This window comes from Suricata suricatta, chromosome X, assembly GCF_006229205.1.
Source record: "Suricata suricatta isolate VVHF042 chromosome X, meerkat_22Aug2017_6uvM2_HiC, whole genome shotgun sequence".
NCBI classification, from domain to species: Eukaryota; Metazoa; Chordata; class Mammalia; order Carnivora; family Herpestidae; genus Suricata; species Suricata suricatta.
In genome coordinates, this window is record NC_043717.1 from 97,517,555 (window position 1) to 97,529,362 (window position 11,808).

Genomic DNA, 11,808 nt, shown 5'->3' on the forward strand with positions numbered 1-11,808 from the left:
CTAAGCAGCTGTTATCAGCTTTTTAGGTTTGGTTTAAACACACATATTTTCAGTTGTGGGGAAGCTTATTATGTTATATGCCATGCATTGCTCCAAAAGGGTTCTAAGAGCCAACCAGCCCCCAAAACTGAGTTACTCAATCAGTCTGCAAAGCAGGCAGAAGAAAGTTAAATTAAACAGAATTCTTAAATAACATCAAAAGCATGTGATCATCTGCAGCAACTGGGAGAACTTGGGGATTGCCGCGTCGTTCTCTCTGTAACTTTAAGAAGATGCTGGTTTTACCACTAACAAGTACATTGAAAAGTGACATGTTTCTTTTGTGCTAATTTGACTCCCCTGAATGACCTAGCTAACTGGTCACTGGTAATTTGGTTACCAGGCAAATCAGGCCTACAAGAAAGGAAACCAATAGGTAAATGATGGTGTTATTGTCTGACGCATTCAAACCATTTATTTTCAACATAAACATATAAACTCAACATGAGATGTAGAGAGCAAGCACCACCAACACACCAAGACAGCTTCTCTTCCTCTAAGGCTTAGGTTTTGCCCAGAACTCCTTATCCATGGAACGGCCCGTACCAAGCGTCATCGCTCCCACCACCAAGCCTTGGGCTGCCGCACGCTTGTGGATCAGGTGAACAGACATTTTAGTATTTCCCCTGCTCTTCAGTTTATATAGTCCATATCCAACGATTGCTGCAAATCCCGCCATTCCGAGGGGAACAAACGGTGCCACCCTAGCTTTTCGGATAAGCTTAGATCCCTGATCTTCATCACATGAAGAAAGAGAAACATCTGTGCTGGTGGACATAGTGACTGAAGGAATCTGCAATTGACAGTAATGCTCAACCTCCAATCGGTTCTCAAGCTCCAACCGGTTTCTCGATGTTTATTTATTCTTGAGAGAGAGAGTGACACAGCATGAGCTGGGGAGGGGCAGAGAGAGAGGGAGACACAGAATCTGAATTGAGCTCCAGGCTCTGAGCTGTCAGCACAGAGCCTAGTGTGGGGCTCCAACTCACAAACCTCAAGATCATGACCGGAGCCAAAGTTGGACGCTTAAGTGACTGAGCCACCCAGGCATCCTTCAAATATGTACTTCTGAAAGAGAAATTTAAATCAACGGAAAAGAATGAGGCTTACCAATTGAGAAATTAATAAAATATGTAAAACTATATAAGGATCATTTTGTCAAACAGCAATAATAATATCATATTCACTTGATTGTAAAATATACTTTTAAAAAGCTTCTCAACATTTCTGAGGTTTAAATGCACCCTGTATGTTGATGTGTTATGGTTTAATTGGCAGTATTTTTTCTTTGCTTGGAGTCAGTAAAATAATGGTGCATCTAATATCCAGAGTTTTTGACTCAGCAAAATGTAGTAATGATGACTAATTTAGGTAATATAAAAAACCAAAGTGGAGACAAAATTATTTAAAATGGGAAAATGGAGTTAAAATGTTCTAAGATCCACTTTTAGGACAAGAATAGACATATTAAATGGGTTTATATTTTAGTAAGTGTGACTATCCAAATCTAAGGGAAACCTAGCTCTGGATCCTAACCACACAGGAAAAATATCTCAAATGACGTTAAAACCCACTATTTTGACTGTACATGCCTAATGGAATGTATCCAAAGGACAAAACGAGCCATGAAGGAATATTAGGCTACATTAAGTAGTCTTTTTGTTGATAGTGATGTTAGTAGTGTTATTTTAAAACTACCAAATATGTAATGATGTTAATGTCACTAGGATCCAAGATTTTCAAGATAAAGGGATAGAAGTGTACAATTAGATAAATTAACTAAAAACCTTGTAACCTTAAATTTGATTGGTACTATAGTAAGATCTTGTCATTTATTTTTCACTTCCTGAAAATATACTTCTTTCCTAGCTCAGTGAAAAGAACTAGGAAAATCCCAGTAGCAATGAGCCCTCTTAGCCCCCATATTGTGGTAGCTAATTTTTCTGCTAGGTAGCATAAAGGGCTCCTTGGTGCAATGACTGATTACAGATTTGGATTATGAAATGAAAAACATGAGTGTCATACATCCTATTTTGCCATTAAGCAAGTAAGTTATCAAAGACCACAAGGGGCATGTCAAAAGGATGTAGGACCCAGCTTGAAAGAGCTAGACCCCCACTGCCCAAGTATGGCATAATTTGAACACAACAGGAAAAGTGATTGCAATGTATCAAAAATCACAAGACACATAAAAATCCGTGAGTTCGTAATGATAATTTGAAAAATATTGATCACTAGGGGCTGGGGGTAGGGATGAATGGGGGAAAACAGCTTAATGGGTATGGAGTGACTTTAAGGATGATGAAAATGTTTTAGAACTAGATAGAGGCAATGATTGTATAACATTGTGAATGTGACAAATGCTACTGAATTGTACACTTTAAAATGGTTAAGTTAATGTTATATGAACTACACCCCAATTAAAAAAATATTGGGTGACAGATACATGGCACCTTATTACATACTTCCCTACTTTTGTGTACGTTCAAAAACTCCCATGGATCAAAGAAGCCATAATGGAAAATACAGCCAAATCATACTGAAAAGATTATATAGCAAAACTTAAGGGATATAGCCAAAGAAGTACTTACAAGAGCAATGTATAGCCTCAAAGGCTCATATAAGACAAGGAGAAAGACTAAAAATTAATAAGCTAAAAATCCAATTTCAAAAATTAGAATAAGAACGAGTAAATAAGATGTAGTAGTAGAAGGAAAGAGTTAATAAAGAGCAGAAATTCAATAGAAACTAAAGATATAAGAGGATCATAAAGACAAAAGTTGTTTCTTTGACTAATAAAATAGACTTCTGGCAAGATTAATATGCCACCTGCCAAGATGATCTCCTACTAGCCTTCTCTCTTATTTGCCCCCAGCCCACCACCATGGGCTTGTCTTTATTGTCAATGACCTTGGCCATATACTCCAGTCAAGGTCCCAATACCCTCCCCCTATACAGCAGAGAAGAGTCTCTTTTCCCCCTCACTTTCATGTCATTTTCATCAGAATCATTGGAGTTGCAAGCTTGTAATGAAGATGAGTAACAAGTTTCTACATTGTGCATATCTCTTCAGCCGCACATGGTCCCAGACTTCTCCATTGCAAATTAGGATTTTGGCTTTGTGTCTGCACAGAAAAGCAAGCATCTCTGTTAGCTATCCATTGCTGTGTAAGAAATTATCTCCCCAAATTTAGCAGCTTAAAACAATGTTATCTCACTGATTTTGTGCATCAGGAATCCAGGAGTGGCTTAGATGGGTCCTTCTGTTTGATAGTCCCTCATGAAGTTGCAGTCAAGCCCTCAGCTGGGGCTATGGTCTCATCTGAATTCTCGACTAGGGGAGCATCTGCTTCCAGGATCATTCCTGTGGTTGCTGGTTAGTTCTTCACTGGCTGTGGCTTTGCCATAGGCTCCCTGGCTGTTCTCCTGACATAGGGTGGCCTCCTCCAGTGTGAGTGAGTCAAGAGTTAGCAAGAGCAAGACAGAACCAAAGATGGAGGCCATTATATTTTACAACATTATTTTGGAAGTCATGTGCCAAAACTTGTGCCGTATTCTATTGATCACCTGTACCAATCTGGGTCTAATGTGGGAGAGTATTACACAAGGGGTGAATATTAGGAGGCAGGAATCACTGGGGTCATCTCAAAAGCAGGGTACCACACCATCCAATTATTCCCCCAAACAAGAACTGTGCATCCACTCAGAGAAACAGAAGAAAGACTGCTTCCTTATTTAAAATAGTTTATTATCTCTCTTTTCTGACCACCAAATTATTAGAGCGCAATCTTGGAGCATTGAAACGTGTATTGTACTATTTTGAATTCCAATATATTCGGCAAGAAACAGCCATAAAACTGAAATAAAGGGAGGTCTGCCTTTCACAACCTATATCCTAATTTGAACATACCCTTTCCCTGTCCATATGGAAATCTAGCTAATGCACAGAAAATAGTTCTAGGTACACTAGCAGCTAGAGACTGCTCCATAGCTAATTATGTTTTAGTTGTAACCACTTGCATTTAATTTGTACTCTTTTTATTAACCACATCCCATTGAAACTGGAACCATTTGTCCTACTATTTTCTGGCTGTTGTTTCTGTCCTGGTGCCAAGGTTCTATAGAAAGAAATGTGAAATCCTTGCTCTCCTCATTGCAATCTGTCCAGATCTGCAACACCGTCACTGTAAGCTTTTGGAAATTAATATCACTCTTCCTCATTTATCATGTAATTGAAGCCTCACCATACACTTGTAAAAATGTCATTATCCTATTTTATAGATGAGAAAGCTGAAACTGGGGAGATTAAATTTCCTCAGATCATGTGACCAGCACAGTAAGCCACAGTGCCAGGATGTGAAGCCAGGTCCTCTGGCCCTCAGGGAAATTTGGGGAGCTTTTTATTTTTTAGTTTATTTATTTATTTTGAAAGAGAGTGAGAGTGTGCACATGAAAGAGAAAGCAGAGGAAGGGCAAAGAGAGAGGGAGAGAGAGAGAATCCCAAGCAGGCTCTGCACTGTCAGGGTGGAACCTAATGCGGGGCTTGAACTCACAAACCCTGAGATTGCGACCTGAGCTGAGACCAAGGGGTGGATGTTTACCTGACTGAGCCACCCAGGTGCCCCTTTGGGAACTTTTAATTGAAGTACTACAGCCATTCAGGAAAATGCACAAATCATAAATATAAACCGCAATGAATTATGATAAAGTGAACATATTTGGATAAGCAGATCCCAGATGAAGAAACAGAACTTGGCACCCAGAAGGCCCCTTTCTGCCTCTTCCTAGTCACTATCCCCCCAAGAGCAATGACTATGTTTATTTCTAGTGGCATAAATAAGTTTACTCTTGTGGAGTCATCCACTGTGAATTATGTTGTGTAGACCTTCGTTCTTTATGAGATTCATCCATGCTATTGATTAGAGTTGTAGCTCATCCATTCTTATTGCTGTTATATCATGTACTCCCTTATATGATGTAATGAAAAGAGTACTTCACATCTGTGATTTTCTTCCCCAAAATTCATAACCTCGGTGTAATCATGAGAAAATGGCAAACCCAAATTGAAGGGCACTCTGCAAAATGTGTGACCTATATTCTTCAAAACTCTCAAAGTCATGAGAAACAAGGAAAGACTGAGAAAATGTCGCAGGCCAGAGGAGACCTAGGGAACAGAAAAAGGACATTAAAAGAAAAGCTAGTGAAATCCAAATAAAATCTATAGTTTAGTTAATAGTACAATGTCCATGATAGTTTCTGAGTTTTGACAAATGCACCATGGCTAATGAAAACGTTTATTGGAAGCTGGTTATAAAGTCTATGAGGAGGGGGCGCCTGGGTGGCTCAGTCGGTTAAGCCTCCGACTTCGGCTCAGGTCAGATCTCATGTTTGTGGGTTCGAGCCCCGCGTCAGGCTCTGTGCTGAGTGCTGGCTCAGAGCCTGGAGCCTGCAGCCTGCTTCCGGTTCTGTGTCCTTCTCTCTCTGCCCCTTCCCCTCTCATGCTCTGTCTCTCTCTGTATCAAAAATAAATAAAACATTAAAAAAATAAATAAAAAAAATAAAGTCTATGAGGAGGAAAGAAGAATATACGGGGACTCTGGACCATATTAACAAGTGCCCTGTAAGTTTAGAATGATTCACAAATAAAAAGGTTTAAAAATGGGCAAATGATTTGCATAGATATTTCACCCATGATGCACAGATGGCCAATAGCACCTGAAGACATGCTCAAAGTCATTAGTCGCTGCTGGTGGGAATATAAAATGGCCGGCCACTGTGGAAAACAGCTTGGCATTTCCTCAAAAAGTCAAACATGAAATAACCATATGACCCAGCAATTCCACCTCCAATAATATTTGACTAAGGTAACGTGAAGTGTTACGACTAATTGTAATTTGACTGCACAGTTAGAGTTCTGGCTTTGACAAAGATCGCAGATGGCAACCAAGACTCTGGGAGTAGAGAGAGGCATTCTCCAGCATTCCGGCTTTGGTGACTGCGTGGATGTGAGTTCTACCTGCTAAGACAGAGAAAACATGGGAAGGAATAGGCTTTTGGGAGAATGGAATTCAGGGATTCTGTCTTAGGTGGCCGGGTTTGAGATACCTCTAAAGAAACGTTAGCTAGGCAGTTAGAGAGGAGACTGGAGGTGTCTGGCTAGAAATACAATTTGTTTTTGTAAAGAACCAGCCATTAGTAACCACATACTGCCCAAGGCATGTTCTACTTGCTACGGACACTGTGGGAAGCTGGTCCCCCTGGGTTGGTGAGGGTCAATTTTAAGGGTTCTTTTTTTCTTCTGTACAATGACTGTTCAGATGGTGTGATTTGCTACATGAACTACACTGTCACGGTCACTCCATCTGAGTTGACTGCTTTCTGAAGGCATGTCTGACCTGCAAATGGTCATTCTGCATCAACATGTCCAATCTGGGAGAAGAATTTTGCTAACTGCTGTTTGAAGCTGCCATTAATTTCAAGGTGAGGGCAGATGGGGTAGGTGGCTGGGACTCAACTTGAGGGTTCACTCTGACTACTCTTGGATGCTGTTGGTGGACCTCAGTCACTATGGCCAGTTCCCCCCTTGAGGGAAATCTGTCACCAGTATGGCCCCTCCCACAGGGCAGAATATTATAAAATATTATAGAAGAGTGGCTCTTCGGTTCTCAGACTGAAGGTTTCACAGTCTGAGGAAGTCAGGAATGGTTCCTGGGATTGTCATAACCAGTCTGCATTGTCTCGGGTGACGCTGGGAAAGATAGCCTTACTGTTCTGGAAGTAGAGGTCTGGTAGGGCAGCAAAATCAAAATGGTCAGACTGCTGGCTTAGGAGAGGCATAAGAACTAAACACAGTATGTGAGCCTGGATTGAAAGAAAATTGATATATAGAATATCAGTGATAAAATTTGAATATGACTATCTGCCTACAAGATGATAATATTGTACTGACACTAAAGAGCCCATATCTAATAATTTAGCTATATTTATCTAAGAGAATGTACTTGTTCTCAGGAGAGTCACAGGGAACTATCCAGGGACAAAATAACCCAGCAAAAACAATACCAATGATAAGACTATGTATGTGTGGGTGCCTGTGGGCAGAAAGAGGGAGAGGGAGGTGTGACATGTCAGATGTGGCCAAATGTTAATCACTAACAAATCAGCATTCATTGATGTAAGTATTCACCATACTAGACGTTCTTCTGTCATTTTGCAAGATTTTTTTTTCAAAGTAAAATATTGGAGGCTAAAACTGAACAAAAAGCTGGCTTGGAAAGCCAGGAAACTAGGTTTAGGAAGGAAAGAAAAGTTGGATGAAAACATGGGGGTGGGGGTGGGGGTCTGGAGTAACTGCTCAGAATAGATATTCTCTGCTTTTTTTTTTTTTTTTTCGGTCTTGATATGTCAAGAAGTGAGCTCAGTGTGAATGAGCAAATGTGAGGCAGCTCAGCATTTAGTTGCTTGTGATGGTGCAGTTACACTGATTGTCTCACAGTCTACTGGTGAGTGCAGAAATTGATATATTTTTCTGAATTCCTTTCCAGAAAGGTACATCAGGAAGGCTCACTTGTCCAGAACTTTTGTGTTTATTTGTGTGCATCTCAGTATTTTTCTTTCTTTTCTTAGCCTGTTGAAGCATAAGGGGGAAAGAAAAATTGTGTATTTCAGATGTACAATGCAATGTTTTGATACACATACACCTTGTAAAGTGATCATCATAATCAAGCTCATTCATACATGCTTCTTTTCACTTTTGGGGGCGAGTGGTCAGGACATTGAAGATCGACTCTCGGCACATTTCAAGTATACAATCCAACATTATTATTATTATTATTAATAGTTTATTGTCAAATTGGTTTCCATATAACACCCAGTGCTTCTCCCCACAACTGCCCCCCACCATGACCATCAACCCCTTCCCTCCTCCACCTCCCCCCCCTTCAGCCCTTGGTTCGTTTTCAGTATTCAATAGTCTCTCATGATTTGTTTCCCTCTCTCTCTCCAACTCTCTTTCCCTCTTCCCCTCCCTATGGTCCTCTGTTAGATTTCTCCTGTTAGACCTAGGAGTGTAAACATATGGTATCTGTCCTTCTCCACCTGACTTATTTCGCTTAGCATGATACCCTCGAGGTCCATCCAGTTTCCTACAAATGGCCATTACAATCCAGCATTATTAACCCCACCTTTGTTTGCATGTAATTTCATTTCTCTTTCTTTTCTGTATATGTATACTATACAAACATACATCTCAAGGCACAGACTCTCCCTGAGTATACAGATTTCTAAATTATCTCCCTAGAGGTGGTTATTGAAGCCTAGAGAACATATAAAGTACAAAGATCAAGGTACCCATGGTAGAAACCTGAAAGGTCTAATAGCAGAGAAGTAGCCAACAAATGAAGCTGAAAGGAGACCCTAAGGAGGTATGGAAAGAATTGACAACATAAAAGCCAATGAGAAGAAAATGCTTCAAGGAGAAGGGAATCGCCTACATTCTAGAACTGTCTTGACGAATATGGTAGCCACTAGCCTCTGCTGAGGATCCTGGCTGGAATGCTGGTCCCTCAGTGAGGGGGAACGGGCTGCCATTTCTGGGGATGTCTGGCCATACTCAGCTTTTCCTGGTCACCGAGGTATTGAAGACAGATGCCTCTCTCTGCAGAGAAATGTCCAGTACAAGAGTAAGCAGCTCCATGGCTGTTATGTTCCCTTCATCAGCTTGATCATTTCGAAGATTACTGGCTAGTGATTTTGGAGAATGTCCTCCTACTTGCATTGCCTCATGCTTGGCCAGGCCACTTCAGCAAACAAATGAAAGTACACCTAGTGGAGGGTCCAAAATATCACTATGAGTAGGAAGATAAATCAACCAGAGTCACAACAACAGAGAGCAAGTAACACTCTCCAAAAAACACCTCCTAAAGGGCCAGGCTGTGGACAGTGTATGACCCCTCTTGAATATAGTAGTGCTCACAGGTTCAGGGCACATAATAAGCTTTTAAAACACACAAGGGACAAAAACTAGCCAAAATGATGAAACAGAAGAATTATCTTCAAAATTAATTCCAGGAAGAAATGACAGCTAAAGAATTGATCAAAACAGATATAAACAATATAACTGAATAAGAATTTTGAGTAATAGTCATAAGATTAATCACTGGGCTTGAAAAAAGCATAGAAGACAGCAGAGAATCTATTGCTGCAGAGATCAAGGAACTAAAAAATAGTCATGATGAATTTTAAAATGCTGTAAATGAGGTGTGAAATAAACCAGAGGTGGTGACAATGAAGATTGAAGAGGCAGAGGGGAGAATAGGTGAAATAGAAGATAAAATTATCGGGAATGATAAAGCTGAGAAAAAGAGAGATTAAAAAATTCCAGAGCATGAGGGGAGAATTAGAAAATTAAGTGATTCAAAGAAACGGAATAATATCCATACCATAGGAGTTCCAAATGAAGAAGAGAGAGAGAAAGGGGTGGAAGGTGTACTTGAACAAATCATAGCTGAGAACTTCCCCAATCTGGGGAAGGAAAATTGAAAGCTGGGAGGCACAGAGAACTCCCTTCAGACTTAACGTTAATCAGTCTTTTGCATGACATATCATAATGACACTGGCAAAATACAAAGATAAAGAGAGAATTCTGAAAGCATCTAGGGACAAACGGGCCTTAACCTACAAGGGTAGACACATAAGGGTAGTAGCAGACCTATCTACTGAAACTTGGCAGGCCAGAAAGGAGTGGCAGGAAATTTTCAATGTACCAAATAGAAAAAATATGCAGCCAAGAATCCTTTATCCAGCAAGCCTGTCATTCAGAATAGAAGGAGAGATGAAGATTTTCCCAAACAAACAAAAACTGAAGGAATCAATCACCACTAAACCAGACCTACAAGAGATCCTAAGGGGGACTCTGTGAGTGGAATGTTGCAAAGATCACAAAGGACCAGAGACATAACTCACTACAAGCATGAAACCAGATAACACAATGACTCTAAATCCATATCTTTCAATAATAACACTGAAGGTAAATGGACTCGATGCTCCAATCAAAAGACATAGGGTATCAGAATGGATTAAAAAAAAAGACCCATCTATTTGCTGTCTACAAGAGACCCATTTTAGACCTTAGGACACCTTCAGATTGAAAGTGAGGGGATGGAGAACCATCTCTCATGCTACTGGAAGTCAAAAGAAAGCCAGAGTAGCCATACTTATATCAGACAAACTAGATTTTAAACTAGCAGCTGTAACAAGAGATGAGGAAGGACATTCTATCACAATTATTGGGTCTATCTCTCAAGAAGGGCTAACAATTATAAATGTTTATGCACCGACTCTGGAAGCACCCAAAATATAAAACAATTAGTCACAAACATAAGCAATGTTCTTGGTAAGAATGTGGAAATTGCAGCGGATTATAGTAGTACATTTACAGCAATGGACAGACCATCCAGACAGAAACTCAATAAAGAAACAGTGGCCCTGAATGATACACTGGATCAGATGGGATTGACAGAGATATTCAGAACATTTCATCCTAGAGCAGCAGAATACACATTATTCTCAAATGCACAAGGAACATTCTCCAAGATAGATCACATACTGGGTCACAAAACAACCTCAATATATACAAAAGAATTGAGATCATACCATGCACACTTTCAGATGACAATGCTGTGAAACTTGAAATCAACCACAGGTGGGGTGCCTGGGTGGCTCAGTTGGTTGAGCGTCTGACTTCAGCTCAGGTCATAATCTCATGGTTTGTGAGTTTGAGCCCAATGTTGGGCTCCATGCTGAAAGCTCAGAGTCTGGATCCTGCTTCAGATTCTGTGTCTCCCCCTTTATCTGCCCCTCCCATGATCATGCTCTGTTTCTCTCTGTCTCTCAATGATAAATAACATTTAAAATTTTTTAGAAAAGAAAAGAAATCAACCATAGAGAAAAGTTCAGAAAACTTCCAAATGCATGGAGGTTAAAGAACATCGTACTAAAGAATGAGTGGGTCAACCAGGCAATTAAGGAAAAACTAAAAAATATATAGAAACAAATGAAAATGAAAATACTACATTCCAAACCCTTTGGGATGCAGCAAAGGCAGTCCTAAGAGGAAAATACATTGAAATCCAGGACTATCTAAAGAAACAAGAAATATCCTAAATACAAAATCTAACAGCACACCTGAAGGAACTAGAAGCAGAACAACAAAGAAACCCCAAGGTGATCAGAAGAAGAAAAATAATAAAGATCAGAGCAGAAATAAATAATATAGAATAAAAAAACCCCAGTATAACAGATCAATAAAACTAAGAGTTGGTTTTTTTAAAAAATAACAAAATTGATAAACCACTTGCCAAACTTCTCAAAAAGAAAAGAGAGAGGACCCAAACAGATAAAATCATGAATGAAAATGGATTTATCCCAACCAGTCCCTCAGAAATACAAGTGATTATCAGAGAATACTATGAAAAATTATACGCCACAAACTGGACGACGTGGAAGAAATAGACAAATTCCTAGACACCCACACACTACCAAAACTCAAACAGGAAGAAATAGAAAATTTGAACAGACCCATAACTAGTGAAGAATTGAATCAGTTATCAAAAATCTCCCAACAAATAAGAGTCCTGGGCCAGATGGCTTCTCAAGGGGAATTCTACCAGACATTTAAAGCAGAGTTAATGCCTATCCTTCTCAAGCTGTTCCAAAACATAGAGATGGAAAAACAGCTTCTGGACTCATTCTATGAAGCCAGCATTACCT

General features: G+C 39.9%; 1 pseudogene; it reads right to left on the reverse strand.

Annotated features, from left to right (window-relative positions):
* Positions 1-535: 535 nt before the first annotated feature.
* LOC115284393 lies at positions 536-817 on the reverse strand (annotated as a pseudogene).
* Between the last annotated feature and the right edge of the window lie 10,991 nt (positions 818-11,808).